At 39.1% G+C, this 19,693-nt stretch overlaps 1 protein-coding gene across 2 annotated transcripts in view; it reads right to left on the bottom strand.

The window, feature by feature from the left end:
- The window catches only part of LOC111140846 (AF4/FMR2 family member 4), a 106,980-nt gene that overhangs the window by 86,396 nt on the left and 891 nt on the right, over positions 1-19,693 (bottom strand). The gene's annotated exons all lie outside the window — the stretch shown is intronic.

Below are 19,693 nucleotides of genomic sequence, written 5' to 3'. Positions count from 1 at the left end.
AGTCAGAAAAAGATAAATACTATAGGATCCCACTTATATGAGGTTAAAAGAAAAGGCAAATTCAGAGAAAGTAGAGTTGTGGTTGCCAGGAGCTGGATGTAAGAAGAAATGGGTGGCTCAGTGGGTTAAAGCCTCAGCCTTTGACCTTTGGCTGAGCCTTTGGCTCAGGTCATGATCTCAGGGTCCTGGGATCGAGCCCCACTTCAGGCTCTCTGCTCAGCGGGGAGCCTGCTTCCCCCTCTCTCTGTCTCTTCCTGCCTCTCTGCCTACTTGTGGTCTCTGTCAAATAAATAAATAAAATCTTTAAAAAAAAAAAAGAAGAAGAAGAAATGGGGAATTAGGTTTAATGGGAATACAGTTTCTGTTTGGGATGATGAAAATTTTCTGTAAAAAGACAATGGTGATGGGGCACCTGGGTGGCTCAGTGGGTTAAAGCCTCTGCCGTCGGCTCAGGTCAGGGTCTCAGGGTCCTGGGATGGAGCCCCGCATTGGGCTCTCTGCTCAGCAGAGAGCCTGTTTCCCCCCTCTCTCTCTATCTGCCTCTCTGCCTACCTGTGAACTCTCTCCCTCTCTCTGTCAAATAAATAAATAAAACCTAAAAAAAAAAAAAAAGACAATGGTGATGGTTGCACAACACTGTGAATATATTTAATGCCACTGAGTTGTACACTTAAAATGATTAAAATAATAAATTTTGTGTTATGCATATTTTACCACAAGTTACAGTAAGCACACAGTAAAATTTTAATGCACATTCCCAATGAACCAGAAATTCATCTTCTATGATCTCTTAAGAAATACATATGTTAGTCTATAGCACTTTTAATTTAATTTTTTTTTTTAAAGATTTTATTTATCTGACAGAGAGGGAGAGCACAAGTAGGCAGAGCAGCAGGCAGAGAGAGAGGGAGAAGCAGGCTCTTCGCTAAGCAGAGAGCCTAATGCGGGGCTCAATCCCACCGGAGCCAAAGGCAGCCAGCCACTTAACCACTGAGACACTCAGGCACCCTAAATTTAATTTTTTAAGTAGGCTCCATGCTCACAACCCTGAGATTAAGACCTGAGCTGAGATTAAGAGTCAGACACTTAACCAACTAAGCCACCCAGGCATTCTTTAAATTTTCTTATTTTGAAAAATTTTTAAAAGTAAAATGTGACCTTTAACTTTCTTCTTACAAGTGGTGTTCAGAACTGACAATGTTTTCTTTTTTTTAAATTACTGTCTTAGAACAACTATACTGCTGACAAACAGAGCCATTCCACTACCAGATTATCAAATAATTTAAACTCCAAAAGTCTAAATGAGACTAGAGCTAAGAATCACAACAAATCTGAAGAGGTTAATTCCTAAAATGCAGGGAAGCAAAGATACTACACCAGAGATCAAAGCCACTAGTAACAAAATATCAGGTCCCAAAACTATTTTGCAGAGCAGGACCTTTGCCCCCAAATTGGTAGTGAGACTTTCATAGCCTTAGGGTTTAAAAACTGTCAGGAAACACATGGAAGCAAAGCTAATTCCAACGATTTGTGCTTTCCTCATCGTATCTTTATATATTATCTGAATTTCCCATAATCATTTTTTATAATTCACTCTCAACTAGGCCCTCAAAGCTTCCCAAAATTTTACTATCTTTTGCAGATGGATGCTCTTTTCTATTCCTCACAAATATTTTCATGGAGTCCTAGCACTCTCTCTCCTTACTTGCATTCCACAAATGTCCTACTGGACAAAGACTAAAAATAGAATATTAAAGATTAAAGAGAGAAGGATGCCTGCGTGGTGCAGTTGGTTAAGTGTCAGACTCCTGATACAGGCTCAGGTCATGCTCTGATAGGTTTGTGGGATTTAGCCTGGCGTAAAAGTTCCACACTGAATGTGGAGTCTGCTTGAGATTTTCTTTCTCTCCCTCTCCATCTGCCCCTCCCCTCTTCTCTCTCCATAAAAAAGAAAAAAAAAAAAAGGAGAAAGAAATCCTCTCAGCAATCAACCATCAACTTTGGAACTACCAGTATCTGCATCCATTCTCTTCTTTCCTCCGGTTAAAAAAGAGAACTTAGGGGCACCTGGGTAGCTCAGTTAAGCAACTGCCTTCAGCTCAGGTCATGATCCTGGAGTCCCGGGATCAAGTCCCTCATCAGGCTCCCTGCTCAGTGGGGAGTCTGCTTTTCCCTCTGACCTCTCCCCTCTCATGCTGTCTCTCTCTCACTCTCAAATAAATAAGTAAAATCTTTAAAAAAAAAAAAAAGAGAGAGAGAGAGAGAGAACTTACCTCTTTCCTGTCAAAGAACAAGAATGCCCATTTTGCTATCTTCTCCTAGACTTTTAACAATTACTGATTTGTGTCTAGCAACTTCAACTTCTGCTTCTCTAGTGAATCCTTTCCAGGAGAGTTCAAACATATTCTTCTTTAAAAAAAAAAAAAAAAAAAGCATATTCCTCTTTATAAAAATAAAAAGACTTCCCTAACCCTGTATCTCTCTCCAGATACCACTCTCACTGTTCTCTGTTCTCGTTCATGGCCAAGCTTCTCAAAAGGACTCTTGGTGATTCTCTACTTCCTCTCCAACAATTCATATAAAAGTTACCTGAAGCAATACAGTCAACACTGGTGTAACCCATGAACCACCTTATGAAATACAGCACTGCCAACATAGGGAAAGGCTCCCTGGACCACATCTTCTGTGCTCCTTCCACCTCAATGGTGGTATCAGCTCTTCTGGTTTTGGCAATAATCATTCTCATAAATCCCTTTTTATTTTTATAATTTATGTATGCATCCTTAAACAAGGCACTGAACTCTTCTGCTTATTTTACAAAAGGGTATATTCTAAAGACTGAGCCTTTTTATTTTTTTTTTAAAGATTTTATTTATTTATTTGACAGACAGAGATCACAAGTAGGCAGAGAGGCAGGCAGAGAGAGAGAGAGGAGGAAAGAGGCTCCCCACTGAGCAGAGAGCCCGATGCGGGACTCAATCCCAGGACCCTGGGATCATGACCTGAGCCAAAGGCAGAGGCTTTAGCCCACTGAGCCACCCAGGTGCCCCAAGACTGAGGCTTTTTAATTTCCAGCATTACGTTACCAGGTTCATCCATGTTGATACCTATTGCTATAGTTCATTTATTTTCGCTGCCGTGTATCCACACAACTTACTGAACCACTCTCCAGTTGATGGATATTTAGCTTAGTTTCCCCTTTTTCTGCCACTACAGTGCTATAATGATCATTTTTTGTGCATTTTTCATTATACCAATGAGTGAGAGTTTTTCTAGAGTAGACACCTACAAGTGGAATTACTAGGGTGCAGGATATGAGCATCTGCAATTATAACAGATATAGACAAACTGCTTTCCAAAATGTATCCAACCACTATTCAACATTCTATTTTTCCAACTTTCCAACATTTCTGTTTTCAACTTCCCACACTCCACTTTGTCAAGATCACACACGTTGTTCTGAATCTCAAAGAAATCATAACATTCAGTATTAATTAAAAACAAAAAAAAAGGTGATAGTGGTCATTTATGGGGTTTTAGTCTGAAACGAAAATGCAGGAGACGTTTAATTTGGTGGATTTGTGTTGATGCCATACTTCTCCTCAAGAAGCTTCAACTGGTCTTCCTTTTTTTGTGTGTCCATTTGTCTGAAATGCCCTTGGCATTATAGTACAAATCCACCAAGTATCTGTTACAAACATTGAATTCTGAAAGGTGATCACACACATTCTTGGCATCAAAGAAATCTTTATAGACTATATAAGGTGTGTTCCTCTAGTTTTGGGTGTGTTCCCCACTCCAATGTGATGAATAGGTCCATATTTCCCAAATATATCATACATTTCTTCAGCTGTAATTTTGTACGGCAAATTCCTTATGTATAAAATCCAATTTACTTTGGGGCGCCTGAGTGGCTCAGTCGGTTAACAGTCTGCCTTTGGCTCAGGTCATGATCTCAAGGTCCTGGGATGCAGCCCCACGCTGTGCTCCTTGCTCAGTGGGGAGTCTGCTTCTCACTTTGTTCCCTCCACCATTAGTACTCCTTCTCTCACAAATAAATAAATAAAATCTTAAGAAAAAAAAAATCCAATTTACTTCAAGTGGAAGTCAAATGTTACCCTCTTGGTGGGCTGATGAGGTTAGTGCACCAAACACTGGAATTCCTCTGGATACCTCTGAAGCTCACTCAACTTGGACCACAACAAAGCATCAAAGGCAGGGTGTAAACACCCAGGCTCCCTCCTTCATATACTCTTGGCTTTTGTAACTCTAGCCCACCCAGTTATCCCATCACCTCTGTCTCCTCCCATTCTACCCACCAGACTTCTTAGAAGTTGGTACTTCTCTATGCTCAGCCATGGGTCTTATTCTGATTCAGTCCACATTCTTTCCCTACAATCTCATGACTTAAAATACTATCTATATACCTCTAATACAAATACCCAAATACGGACCATAACACACTTTCTCTTTTGAGATAGAGAACCTATTTGCTCGTGTTCTTTGAGGGATCTCAATCTGAATAAATCCCAAATTGATTCCCTCATTTGTTTTCTCCTACTGACAACAACTCCTGGTAAAGTAATCCTCACCATATAAGCCAACTGCTTTTGTTCAATCTTCCCTCTAACCTCTCTCCACATCCAATCCATAACCATACCCCCCCAGAAAAAAAATACATATATGAATTTTTTTTTAAGGTTTTACTTATTTACCAGAGAGAGAGAGAGAACACAAGCAGGAGGAGTGGCAGGCAGAGGGAGAAACAGACTGCCCACCGAGCAAGAAGCCCCATGTGGGACTTGATCCCAGGACCTGGGATCATGACCTGAGCTAAAGGCAGACACTTAACCAACTAAGCCACCCAGGAGTCCCCTCCCTAAATATATTTTTACTAAATATATATTTACTAAATATATGTATATTACTTTCTCCACAGCCACTGTTCAAAATAAGTCATCTCTTTATCTACAGCTTGAACAAAGGCTACAGCCTTCTAATTAGATTCTTGGTTCCCCTGTCCTCTCGCTAATCCGTATTTCATCTCGCTAATCCGTATTTCATACAGCAGCCAAAGTAATCTTTTTAAAACACAAACCAGATCTTGTGACCCAACCCCTGCTTAAAAATTTTTTAAATAAGCTTTCCATTTATCTTTGGATAAACTTCAAGTCCTTGATACGGTATGGCCTACAAAGCAACAATCTGACTTCCTACTTGATTTGACTCCCACCTATCCCATCATATTTATTTTACATCTTAGTACCCTCCTTCCCTAGTTCCCACCAAGGGTCTTTATTTTTTCTTTCTTTTTTTTGGCTTCTCTGAACTTGTAGTGCTCTTTTCGGCCTCAGGAAAATCACGAAGACAATTCCCTTTTCCTTCATAGTACTTCATCACAATTAACTACACACTTCTTTTGATGGTCATTAATATTTCCTTTCCCACTAGATGAAAATCAGGGAATGTGTGTTTTGTGCAGCAATGCATACCTAGAACATAACATAGTGGACAATCACTTCAGTAGGTAAACTAATGAACTTCACAGTTTAGTTAGAAAGGAAGAGTTATCTCACTTACTACAAAATAATACCTAAAGATCACGACAGTCTTTATCTAATACCACAAAATACCAGTATTTCAAAATTGGAATAACCAATACTCATATTACACTAAAATCAGACCCATCTGCAATAAATTTTAATTCAGCAGACATTTAACATATCTGCATTATTTTAGATCAACCAGAATTGAACCACATTTCTTTACTAATCTATCAAGCTATACAACCTGATTTTATAACTATAACTCAATTCAATTTCTCTTGAAACTTTTGTTGATACAGCAAAACTTTATTTCCTCACCTTAGGGACCAAACAGTACCATGATCAATGTTTACTAGGTCTTTAAGCAGACACTCGATTGTTCAACAACTAATTTGAAACAGTATTTTTTAAACTAATTACTAATAAACTTATTCTTTTTGAAACACTAGACAGGGGCACCTCCCTGGCTCAGTTGGTAGCGACTATGACTCTTAATATCAGGGCTGTGGGTTTAAGCCCTATGTTGGGTGTGGTGCCCACTTAAAATAAAAATATTAGACAATTTTAAGACTTAATTGAAGAAAATAAATGTTTATTACATACACAAATATGCTTACACTTAAGGGCAAACATAAGAATATGAGTATTCATATTACTTGTAAACAACTGCCTCCCTTTAGAAAATGTTTCTAAATAATACTACTAAATGCTCCTCCTCCCAGTAGTCCTGCACAGTTTTACATGCCATGTAGCTATTTCAGAATCAAAACCAAATCAAATATACTTCTTGTTCTTTTACTAATATTTGAGAAATGTAAACGAAATTTAACTAGTTTAAACTTATCTCAAAAATTGTTACCACAGGGGCGCCTGGATGGCTCAGTGGGTTAAGCCTCTGCCTTCAGCTCGGGTCATGATCTCAGGGTCCTGGGATCGAGCCCCGCATCGCATCAGGCTCTCTGCTCAGTGGGGAGCCTACTTCCTCCTCTCTCTCTCTGCCTGCCTCTCTGCCTACTTGTGATCTCTCTCTCTGTCAAATAAATAAATAAAATCTTTAAAAAAAAATTGTTACCACAAATTCTAAAAGCATGTGGATAAATAAATTGAGAAGTCTATTTTCATCTTGGAAGATGAATACATTGATGGAGAGAACGGTTAAAATTGAGAGTTTACAGTTCTTTTTATAAAGAAGAAAACAATCTTTTGACTCAGTTTCTTATTTTTTTATTTTTATTTTTTTTAAAGATTTTATCCATTTATTTGACAGACAGAGATCACAAGCAGGCAGAGAGAGAGGAGGAAGCAGGCTCCCCGCCGAGCAGAGAGCCCGATGCGGGGCTCGATCCCAGAACCCTGAGATCATGACCCGAGCCGAAGGCAGCGGCCCAACCCACTGAGCCACCCAGGCGCCCCTCAGTTTCTTATTTTAAAAGCAAGCAAATATCTAAAACCTACAAAGGTCTCTTATTGGAAACCTCTGTAACGTATGCATTGGTAATTTTATATCTTCATAAAACGGACCTACTTAAGATATTCTTCTGCTTAGAAGTCATCAATACTCCAACCTCTATGAAAAATGTAAGTCCATAGTTCTCATCCCAGGATTTAAAACTATCCACAGTTCAATTCTCAGCCATTTCTATAAAACCTTCAGGGTTTACCTAAACCTGAAAATAATCTACACACATTCAGATCCAGATCTTTACTCAAACTAGTCCTTCTAATTAGAATGTCCTTCCTTCTCCCCATTTCTAAATACATACCGTTTAAAGTCTACCACGTATCCTACTTCCTTCAAGAAGCCCTCCAAGGGGCGCCCAGGTGACTCAGTGGGTTAATAAGCCTCTGCCTTCAGCTCAGGTCATGACCCCAGGATCCCAGGATTGAACCCCGCATCAGGCTCTCTGCTCAGCAGGGAGCCTGCTCCCGAAGTGGCCCCCTCTCCCGGCCCACCTTTGCCTGCTTGCGATCTTTGCCTGTCAAATAAATAAAGCCCTCCAAGATTCCTCTGTCACTAAAGTTATGTACTTCCCAAAGCATTTCTTTGTATCTCATTTGGCACTTAACACTTGCCTTACATTAGGATTAGTTTTTGTTATTCTATCTGCCCTCCCTAGTCACCTCCTTATTATAAGCCTCCAGAGAGTAAGAACTATATATCACTGGACTTACCATTTCCCCTCCAGTGCTTTACACAGTGGAAGGCATACAACAGATACTCAAAACATGATGAATTTTATAAAGATTACAACTGTGATCTTGCATTACTGCCCCAAGAGTCAAACAGTCAGTGGGAATACTCACTAAACGCTGGGTTTCAGAAGATGATGTTGCCCCTCGTTTTCTACCCACAGTCAGTCTCCCATTTCCTCCCTAAGGCTTTGGTTATATCTGGTACCAAGAAAAGAGTAGGGGGACGCCTGGGTGGCTCAGTTGGTTGGACGACTGCCTTCGGCTCAGGTCATGATCCTTGGAGTCCTGGGATCGAGTCCCACATCGGGCTCCCAGCTCCATGGGGAGTCTGCTTCTCTCACTGACCTTCTCCTCGCTCATGCTCTCTCTCACTGTCTCTCTCTCAAATAAATAAATAAAATCTAAAAAAAAAAAAAAAAGAAAAGAGTAGGTCTTCTTTTTACCGCATTCACTATATTATCAACCCAATAAAAGGATTAATATTGATACTAAATGAATTCTGTTCCTTTTAAAGCAATTTTTCTACAGGAGTTATCTAAAAGGAAAACAACATATGTTCAAGAAAAAAAACACATGTACAGAAATGATCAATTTCTATTTTTACTTAAACCCTGTACTCTGAAATGTTCACCAAATGTAAGTGCTAGACTGTAAAATCTCAGAATCATACTTGGCAAACTGAGGTGTAAAAACTGAATGTTTCAGTCTACAACATCCAGAAAGAAATTATTGTTCAACAGAGCACTATAAGGCTGCTTAGATTTGTAGTACCTGAGGAAGCCAAAAGAAAATAATACAAGTCCAAACTGCAAAATAAAAGCATTTTTTCTACTTAAAAATGCAGATAGCACATTAAACAAAAATTTAAAAACACTATACAGCAAAGGTTCCTTAGAGTTTACAATAAAAAGGAATTACCTCAATAATTTCATCATTATTCACACATCTGAAAGACAGGTGGTAACAAAGTCCTGGATTTCTTTTCTTTTTTTTTTTTTTAAAGATTTTATTTATTTATTTGACAGAGAGAGAGAGCACAAGCAGGGGGAGTGACAGGTGAGGGACAGGGAGAAGCAGGTTCCCCGAAGAGCAGGGAGCCCAATGTGGGGCTGAGCCGAAGGCAGTCACTTAACCAACTGAGCCACCCAGGCGCCCCAGTACCTCGATTTCTTGAAATATATTTAGTTTCTCAGAATACTATAAAAAATGTTGAAGGCAAAATACTCAAGGCTTATGAATTTAAATCAGCCCCAGGCCCAACTACCCTATATCCTGTTAATAAGGTTCTACTAAAACGCACAGGAACATTGCTTTAAGAACTTTAAGGTCATTTAAGGGTTAATCCTTTAAGTAAATGACTGCTCTTTAATCACTGGAATAGAAACTCATCAATTATGAGTTATTTATTATGGCACCAAGAATATTTACTTTGAAAGATCAAATTGTGAGTGATAAGAGTAAATCTATTTATTTATTTATTTATTTATTTTTATTTGACAGACAGAGATCACAAGCAAGCAGAGAGAGGAGGAAGCAGGCTCCCTGCTAAGCAGAGAGCCCAATGTGGGGCTCAATCCCAGGACCCTAGGAGCATGGCCAGAGCTGAAGGCAGAGGCTTTGACCCACTGAGCCACCCAGTCACCCCTAAATCTACTTTTTAATAAAGATTTATTTATTTAAGAGACAGGGAGAGAGACATAGAATGCACACAGTGGGGAGGGGCAGAGGGAGAGGAAGAGAGAGCTCACAACACTGAGATCACAACCTGAACTAAAACAGTCAGATGCTTGGGCGTAGGGAAAGAAAAAAATGAAACAAGATGGGACTGGGAGGGAGATAAACCATAAGAAACTCTTAATTTCACAAACAAACTGAGGGTTGCTGGAAGGTTGGGGGGTAGGGATGGGGTGGCTGGGTTATGGACACTGGGAAGGGTATGTGCTATGGTAAGTGCTGTGAAATGTGTAAGACTGATGATTCACAGACCTGTACCCCTGGGGCAAATAATATATGTTAGCAAAAATAATTAAAAAAAAAAAAAACAGGAAAAAATTTTTAAAACAACAATTGGATGCTTAACCGACTGTGCTACCCAGGCACCCCTCAAAATATTTTCTAATTTAGACTTGTAACATATTTAAACAGAATTCAGAAGGAATTCTGAAAACTTTAAAATCCTGATTTTAAAACCTATCTCTTCAGTATAGGCCTATACTACATATAAAAATACATGTTAACATTCTAGTTCATTCAACAATTATTTAACAATGTGTATACTGTGCCAGACACTGTGCTAATGTCAAGGATATAAAAAAAATTAAAGTAACTCTCATCTCCAAGATTTGGTTGCAGCTAGCCTGACTAGAGAAAAGTGGCCAGAGGGAAGAAGGAAGGCAAGGTACGAAGAAGAGTAGAGAAGGAGGGAGGTTGGTTCTAAGCAGAGAACAAGTGTACGGGCCAGAAAAGAGCACTGCACACACAAAGAAAAGAGGCAAATCAAGTGTAGTTGGAAAATAGGGTGGGGAGAGTGCAAAATAAAAGATAAGACTGGAGAGACACATGGGATCGGAGTAGACCTGTGGGGTGTGTTTCTCAGATCTGAAAGTTATAAAGATACCTTTTCAAAGAAAATGAACTTTTCTAGATCTTGAATGAGGACTTTATTCTGTTAATAACAGTAAAATATAAAATTAGGTATGAACTCATTATGTTTATAGCTCTTATGTAACTGTAAAACTGAAACTTTAGAAGTTAAATACACAATAAATTTAAAATAATGTTACTGTAACAGATTATGTTGTTTTGCAGAAACTAGACCAATGATACATTCAATCCCAGAAATATGCCTTCTCAAGTCTGGTTCTACATTATTAAACCACTTCTATGACATGACTTCAATAATACTAGTGCAGAAAATGCTTATAAATATGTTATACTAAATGGATTTAAGAACTGCAAATGTTTATTTCCTAGTTTAGGGAAATAAAACCATATACTACCATACCAGCTTGCAGTCCATAAATGTCAATTTTAAAGAAGCTTCCCTTGTTAACTCTGGCAAACTTGTCCTTTTGTAGTTTAGTACCTTATTAAAATCTACACTAAGTGTGTGTCTAATATGATCACTGCTGAGGTTTGGAACAAAACATGACACTGGAAACAGACTGTTTCATATTGGTTAACTACATAGATGGATCCAGCAGATACATTTCACACTGAAAACATGAGGCTAAGTACATGCCAGGGTTCTTTTGGGTTTGGCCTACCTGTATTAACAATCTGCTATGACATGATCCAGTTTTACTTACCATCTTTTCTTGTCTGAGCCACTGCAAAATCATCAGTACAATGCATTATACCTTGGCACAAACACAATCATAAACAAAATCTAAACACGGCAACAAACTCCTAAGGGAGTAGCTGGCTACAAAGCACTGCTTCAGAAGTTACATAAAACTCATTAATGTTGGAAGAATCCCTAGTTAGAAGAAGACTACAGAAAAACAAACACTATGAAGGAGTTTTAAGAAAACAAGTGACAAAATCAGATTCATATTTTAGAGGGAAAAACTACTATGATACAGGGTGGAGTAGATTATTTTACTAGAAGTAAGGAAGCAAACGAGAGGGCTTTTGGAATAATCAATCCTGGTGAGAAGTGAAAGCCTGGATTAAGGTAGTAATACTAGGAATGTAGACACTGTAGAGAAAGGGTTTAGATTCAAAGATGTTAAGGAAGTAGAACCTTGGAGCCAGCCAGATGTGAGAAAAAAACAGAGGATTCAAGGACAATTTGCAGGTTTCTGGAAAAAGCAATGACAATGCTATGTTCCCCAAGGCAGGAAAAGCAGTGGATTTGAGGGTCAGGGGATTGAGAAATAGTAGAACTAGAGTTAATTTGTACATGACGAACATGTATATAAACTACCTGATCAGCTTCTAGCCTTACCTCTTCCCCAGCTTTTCTGGAAATTCTTGCTCCCCATTTACCCTACCTTCAGGGTACAGTTTAAGGATTTAACAAAGTCTGAATCCCTAACTAAAGCTAAGCCAATGCCCAGACCATACCTGCTTTATACATATAGATACACATATTTTTTTAAAGATTTATTTATTTATTTGAGAGAGAGAGAGAGTGCATGGGATAGAGGAAAAGGGCATACGGAGAGAGAGAGAGAGAATCCCACACAGACACCCCACTCCCTGTTATGGTCCGATCCCTAATCCTGAGATCACAACCTGAGCTGAAATCAAGAGTTAGATGCTTAATATACTGAGCCACCAAGACACCCCTCTGTATATATTTAATTTATTCGTATCTCTTCATACATACACACACACACACACACACACACACACACACACACACACACATATTCTACAATCAAAAAACCCTAACTACCACCATGGTAAACAAGGACTGTGTAACTAAATGTTCAATCCTAAAACAGTCCTCAAACCCATGTATCCACCACGAATCTGCTTAAACAGGAGTTGACAAACCTTTTTAAAGCGACACTATAAATATTTTAGGCTTTGTAGGCCCTACAGTCACCACACTCTGTCATGGTAGCAACAAAAGGAACTACAAACAATATAGAAACAAATGGGTATCTAATCTGTGTCCCAATTAAACTTTATTTATGGACACTGAAATCTGACTTTCCTGTAATTTTCACAGGCCACAAAATATTGAGATTTTTTCTCACCATTTAAAAATGTAAAAACCATTTTCACCTCACAGGCCATACAAAAGGGTGTACGGGGCCTACTAACCATAGTTTACTAATCCTTATGCTAAGGCAACACAGAACTGCCTTCCCAAAAAACTCCTTCCAGATGTCCTCAGTGTTATAACTTAAGACAATACACAAGGAAAATAATCCTAGTTGACAAAACTGAAATTCTTCATTTGGCTTACCAAAGAACTCACTCCATTTGAAGGAAGTAGGTCAACAAATGAAGGCCCATTTAACTGGCTGCTTTTGCCATCGTTTACCTTACACTGTACCTACCCAGCAAGATATGGTACAAGTTTTAGAAAAATGATACTTTCTTTTCCTCTCTCCTCCCATCCCCTCTTAAGATTTTTACTTTTGTTGTTGTTGCTGCTGTTGTTGTTTCTTCCACAACTGTGTATCAGCTATGTCAGGGATGATTAGTATTTAGCCCATAATTTTCAGCCACTGTCAAAGCGTATCTAGGACCAAGTAACAAAGGACATCACCTTTCAAATCTGGACCTAGAGAACAATGATCTCTGGACATGTTAGCCAAATAGAATTTGGGTTGTCTCCATTGAAGAGTTAGGTGTATCTGCTAATATATACAGATAGTTAGACTATGTTTTGTTTTGTTTTTTTTAAAGATTTTATTTATTTATTTGAGAGAGAATGAGTGAGAGAGAGCATGAGAGAGGAGAAGGTCAGAGGGAGAAGCAGATCCCCACGGAGCTGGGAGCCCGATGCGGGACTCGATCCTGGAAGTCCGGGATCATGACCTGAGCTGAAGGCAGTCGCTCAACCAACTGAGCTACCCAGGCGCCCCGTTAGACTATGTTTTAAAAATACTTAGGGCACCTGGGTGGCTCAGTGGGTTAAAGCCTCTGCCTTAGGCTCGGGTCATGGTCTCGGAGTCCTGAGATCGAGCCCTACATCGGGCTCCCTGCTCAGTGGGGAGCCTGCTTCTCCTCTCTCTCTCTCTGCCTGCCTCTTGGCCTGCTTGTGATCTCTGTCTGTCAAATAAATAAATAAAATCTTAAAAAAAAATACTAAATAGAGGCGCCTGGGTGGCTCAGTGGGTTAAAGCCTCTGCCTTCGGCTCAGGTCATGATCTCAGGGTCCTGGGATCGAGCCCCACATCGGGCTCTCTGCTCCGCAGGGAGCCTGCTTCCCCCTCTCTTTCTCTACCTGCCTCTCTGCCTACTTGTGATCTCTGTCAAATAAATAAATAAAATCTTTAAAAAGACAACAACACTCAGAGACGGTACCTGAAGCAATACAAATGGATGAGATCATCTGCAAGAGTGAAAACAAGAATGCCAAGGCTAAAAGCCAGATCTATCAAGAGATTAGCAGAATTAACAGTCTGTAAAAAAGCAACTGGTAGGCAGAAAGACAGAAAAGGGACAGAGTCATAAAAGTCAAAGAAGAAAACAGTAACAAGGAGAAAATGGTTAACAAAAGCAAGTAGAGGGCCCCTGGATGGCTCAGTCAGTTAAGCTTCTGCCTTTAGCTCAGGTCATGATCCCGGGATTCTGGGGGATCAGGCCCGACGTCATCGTCGGGTTCCCTGCTGCTTCTCTCTCTGCCCCTTCTGCCCCTCCCCCCACTCATGCCCTCTCCTCTCTTTCTCTCTCTCTCTCAAATAATAAAATCTTTACAACAAAACAAAACAAAAGCAAGTAGAGAAGAGGTAAAGGAGTAAGCGATGATTATAAAATTTGGAAATACAGAAGTCACAGATGGCTTTGATAAGCAACTTCACTGGCAGGATGAGAAGCCAGGGTGAAGGCTTAAGAGTATAGAGGAAGTACACAACACTACCCATGAAGTATTCGTGCCATTAAAAAAAAATTCAAGCCCGGCTGGTTCAGTTAGTAGTGCATGTGACTCTTGATATCAGGGTTGTGAAGTCAAGCCCCAGGTTGGGCACAGAGTTTACTTAAAAATAAAAATCCAAGCCTCAATCGGATCAAGCTTCTGTATGTAACTACTAATATATAGGAAAAAAGGGACTGAGGAACATATTACATGAAACCACAGGGATGCAATCAGCACAATCTGGACTGTGAGAATTCTCATAGGGCAAAGATATGACTTCTTTAACAAACAAATTGAATAGAAACAAGAATAAGAACAAGAAGATACAATCTCATTTGGATCCTAATTCACACAAACTGTTAAAACAAAAGCTGTAATCAGGGAAATCTGCACACTGACTAGATATATGATGAGACTAAGGAATTAGTGTAAATCTCTTCAGTGAAAGGAAGGATTATTATTTTAATCCTTATTCTTTAGAAATACATTTTGAAGTAGTATTAAAAAGTCTAAGATGTTTTCCCTGAGACACTGTGCTGACTGTCACCCAGCAGGCTATATAGTCCCATAGTTAACAAAACAAGCAAGAGAGATGACAAAAGTGATGCAGAGATTCAAAGAGGGTAGGTGCCAAATGGGGTAGCAAGAGGAGTCAAGCAAAACTTTAGGAAGGCAATAGTACCTGCACTAGGCCTTAAAAAACAGCGACATTTTAACAGGTAGGGAACAAGAAAGGAAAAGTGATATTCCAGATTGAAGAAATGGAAGCAACTGCAAAGAGGTGGGAAGGCCTGTCAATACAGAGCACTCCCCACTCCATAAAACTGGTGCTACCATAAGATGACAAGAAACGGGAAAGTCAAAGTGAAAAATCATAACCCACTAGGCATCTCTAACTTAAGAAAATGATTACAGCCATTCAGCCCTTAAGTAGCCACAGGGAACACAGTCCCAGGATAGATCATGACAGTAACTGGTAGCGAAACCATAGTGGCTTTCCAGGGCACTCTATTCATGTCAATCCCTGATTTCTCCTGCCACACACACATAACTTTGGAAAAACAATGCACAATTTCTTTAATTTTTTTAAGATTTTATTTATTTATTTGACAGAGAGAGACACTGAGAGAGGAGATCAGGAAGGAGAAGTGGGAGGGGGAGAAGCAGGCTTCCCTCAGAGCAGGGAGCTGGATGCAGGGCTTGATCCCAGGATACTGGGATCATGACTGGAGCCAAAGGCAGACACTTAACAACTGAGCCACCCAGGAGCCCTGCATAAGGTTCTTTAACCCATCATAGGAAATAATTGAAAAAATTAGTTTAAAATGATACCCAATAATAAGCTTTGTTACTGGCCTAAAAGCCATCACCATGATCTATTTGGCACTCTAACACAGATAAAGTTACATGAAATGCCTTCCCTCAGAACATTCCTCAGGTTACAGATTTTTAAATAAAGTATAACTGATGAAGCAGGTAGATTTCATTTTTATTTTTTTATTGTATCAACTAGTTCTTTTCCTTTTTTTAATTCTACTGCAATTAATACACAATGTTATATTAGTTTCAGGTATACAGTAAGTGATCAAACAGTTCTATGCATTACTCAGGTGTTCATCAAGACAAGTGCACATCTCTTGCAGAGTGCATGCACTGTGCAAGTGCACTATGTGTTAACTATACTGGAATTAAAATAAAAATGTTTTAAAAAGACAAGCGCATTCCTAATCGCCTTCACCTATTTTACCCATTCCTGAAACCCACCTCTGGTAACCATCTATTTATTCTCCAGAGTTAAAAGTCTGTATTTTGGTTTGGTTTTGTTTTTCTTTCCTTTGTTCATTTGTTTTGTTTCTTAATTTCCATACGGGTGAAATCAGATGGTGTTTGTCTTTTTCTGACTTATTTCGCTTAGCATTATCCTCTCTAGCTCCATCCATGTTGCAAATGACAAGATTTCATTCCTTTTTATGACCAAGTAATACTCCTGTGTGTGCTTGTGTGTGTGTGTGTGAATATCAATGGATACCTGGGCTGCCTCCATAGTTTGGCTATTGCAAATAATGCTGCAATAAACAAAAGGGTATATATATCTCTTTGAATCAGTGTTTTCATATTCTTTGAGTAAATACCTAGTAGTGTGATTACTGGATTGTAGAATAGTTCTACTTTTATTTAATTTTTTTAAAGATTTTATTTATTTATTTGACAGAGATCACAAGTAGGCAGAGAGGCAGGCAGAGAGAGAGGAAGGGAAGCAGGCTCCCTGCTGAGCAGAGAGCCCGATGTGGGGCTCGATCCCAGGACCCTGGGATCATGACCTGAGCTGAAGGCAGTGGCTTTAACCCACTGAGCCACCCAGGCGCCCCGATAGTTCTACTTTTAATTGGCTGTACCAGCTGGCATTCCCACCAACAGCACACAAGGGTTCATCCTTCTCCACATCCTCACCAACACTCGACTTTCGAATTTCAGCCACATGAAGAAGATAGACTTTAATTTTTTTCCTTCAAAAACATAATTAATGGGGCACCTGGGTGGCTCAGCGGATTAAGTCTCTGCCTTCAGCTCAGGTCATGATCTCAGTGTCCTGGGATTCAGCCCCACATTGGGCTCCCTGCTCCGCGGGGAGTCTGCTTCCCCCTTTCTCTCTGCCTGCCTGTCTACTTGTGATCTCTCTCTCTGTCAAATAAATAAATAAAATCTATAAAAGAAAACAATAAATAGTCTCAATGTTAAAATGCTTCTGAAATATTTTGGAAATGAATTCAGTGGTTCTAATATTTTTTGTATGCCAATACCATTAAAATTCTTCAGATCTGATGCCAGTGAAAATGAACATCAGAACAAACAGGAATAGGGGCGCCTGGGTGGCTCAGTGGGTTAAAGCCTCTGCCTTTGCTCGGGTCATGATCCCAGCGTCCTGGGATCGAGCCCCGCATCGGGCTCTCTGCTCTGCGGAGGGCCTGCTTCCTCCTCTCTCTGCCTGCCTCCTTGCCTGCTTGTGATCTCTCTCTCTGTCAAATAAATAAATAAAATCTTAAAAAAAAAAAAAAAAAAGAACAAACAGGAATGCAGGTGATCAGCCAAAACTCAGTAGCTGTCATGTTTATTACATCCTCCTCATGTACTAGAGTATCACTTCAAACAATCAAGATGAATATAAAAACTTACTACAAAGGAACATGAATATAAACTTACTACAAAGGAAATGAATATAAAAACTTACTACAAACTACTTAAAGCAAAGGAAAAAGCAGCAAAGTGAGGTTGGCCTTTAAGCAGTCTTTAATCACTGACTACACCTTATTTCACAATAACGGGGACTGGCACACACCCTCCCAGAAATCAAGCATAATCATTCCAACTTATCAGAGGAAATGAAAAAGAAAATGAGTAAATATCATGAGGACTGGGAGTTCAAAAGCTGGGAAACCTGTACATTATATAGGAAGGTTAAAAAATTTTTTTTTTTTTTAGTATATTTGACACAAGGAAAGTTTTAATAGTAAGCTACCCGGAGCATAGAGCTAAAATAAAAAATAAAACTTCAACTTTTATAATACACATGGCACTTCTGGATCATTTTTCAGGTGTGTCTTCAATACCTGTAAGAACACCTCTTTGATTTTATGAAAAATCCTTTGAAGAGAAGGCCTTATACATTTTGGACTTCATTCCAAACCAGTAGATGGCCACAAAAGAAGAAATACCTGTTTTCTTTGTTCCTCTCAGGTACACATAAAGCCATGATATTTACCTTAACTCTTCAAAAAAGGTAAGATAAAGAACTTTTAGAAGGCTTCATCTTCTGTCATCTTCTGCAGCTGACAGACACATTTTCCCCTTCAAATACTGATCACTTGTTCATACAGTTTTCTTTACACTTTTGTGAAATCTTAGGTTGGGTATCATATTCAAATTCAATCTAATAGTTGTGTAAAATACTGTGGAGGACAGGAGAAATATAAATATAGTTCTTGTTCTAAGCACACTACAAAAAACCTATGAGAAAATTACAATACAAAAGGAGAACATACCAACTGTTACAAAAGCCATACAATAACTCAAGAACACAGATAATCTATGTCATCTGACAAGCAGAAAGTGAATCGAATGAAAATATTCTATCTTTAGTAATTCTTAATAACAGAGCTTCACCAAAGCACTGTACAATCATCTTTACATCCCAAAACTGTTGAGCACTTTCCAATTAACACAGTTAAGCTCTTTTTTTTTTTTTTTTAACCCAGGCAGTAAAGGTTGGTTCATTCACAGACCTGCTATCTTGTCCCCACTTGACTCAAAATTCTACTTAAAGTAGAATTTGCCTACGGTTCCTGCATAGCTAACAAAAAAGCCAAAGTTATCAGCATGCAAGCCACCACAAACTGAATGAAACTGCTGATATTAAAAAATATATATGTATATATATTGCATCCAGGTAAAGTGACTCTAAAAGATAAGTAAAAATAACTTCTTGAGGGTTTTTTTTTAATATTTAGAGAATTAAGGATGCAGTGATGAATAAGGAAAATAAACCTGAGAAATTTAAAGAAGCCAGCTTTGTTAAAAACCAAGTGGCCACCTGCCAACACTTCTTTATGCACATAGGACCAAAGATGATTCCAAGCACATTCACAGGCCACAAAGGCTCTTTATCAAATGCCAAATTAAGAAAATTCTCATAAATATTTCAACTTTGATAAGTCGAAGTACAGTTAAATAAAAAAAGCACTTTACAAAGCTTTGCAGAATCAATATGGAAACAAAGCTCCGAGCTTTTAACACCTGAGTCCTAAAAATCAACACGTATTTTAGACGTCACATCTACAAACATCTTATTCACAGACACTTAGAGCTTACATGCCGTCAAGACAAATACCGGTCACTGGAAAAGGGGTTGGCCTTAGGTTAAAATTTCCATAAGGCCATCAGGAAAGACATGGTACAATTCTGAATTGCAACTGACTGCAAGAACCCTAAATCGAACTCTCCGTCTCACTTGAACTCCATACACGAGCATTTCAGATTTGTACTTTCAACTTCCTATAAATGATATCCATTGTGAGAGAAAAAGCAATAAAGATACTCCTCAAAGTCCTATACCCCATGATCCATCCTCAAAGAGTGGAAGGAACAGCAAAGTGGAAGGAACAAAGCACTGACGTCAATTACGAGATTAACCCCGGGCACAGGCAGCTGGAGGAAAGGCCTAAACATCAATATCCAAATACAGGCTATCGCGATTACTAGCTGACAGACAGATTGCGAAGTTATGGGGGGTATTCAAGTATTACACCCCCCACATTCCCATTTCTAGTCAATCCCCTTCCCTAGACGAAGGTGGAAAATTTTTTTTCCTTTTTTTTTTTTTTTTTTTTTTTTTTTTTTTATTCGGGATGAGGGTGGT

This window comes from Enhydra lutris, unplaced genomic scaffold, assembly GCF_002288905.1.
Source record: "Enhydra lutris kenyoni isolate GAN:26980312 unplaced genomic scaffold, ASM228890v2 scaffoldscaffold5, whole genome shotgun sequence".
Classification (NCBI taxonomy): Eukaryota; Metazoa; Chordata; class Mammalia; order Carnivora; family Mustelidae; genus Enhydra; species Enhydra lutris.
Note: the sequence above shows the minus strand (reverse complement) of the source record. Positions and strands in the feature narration are given on the sequence as shown.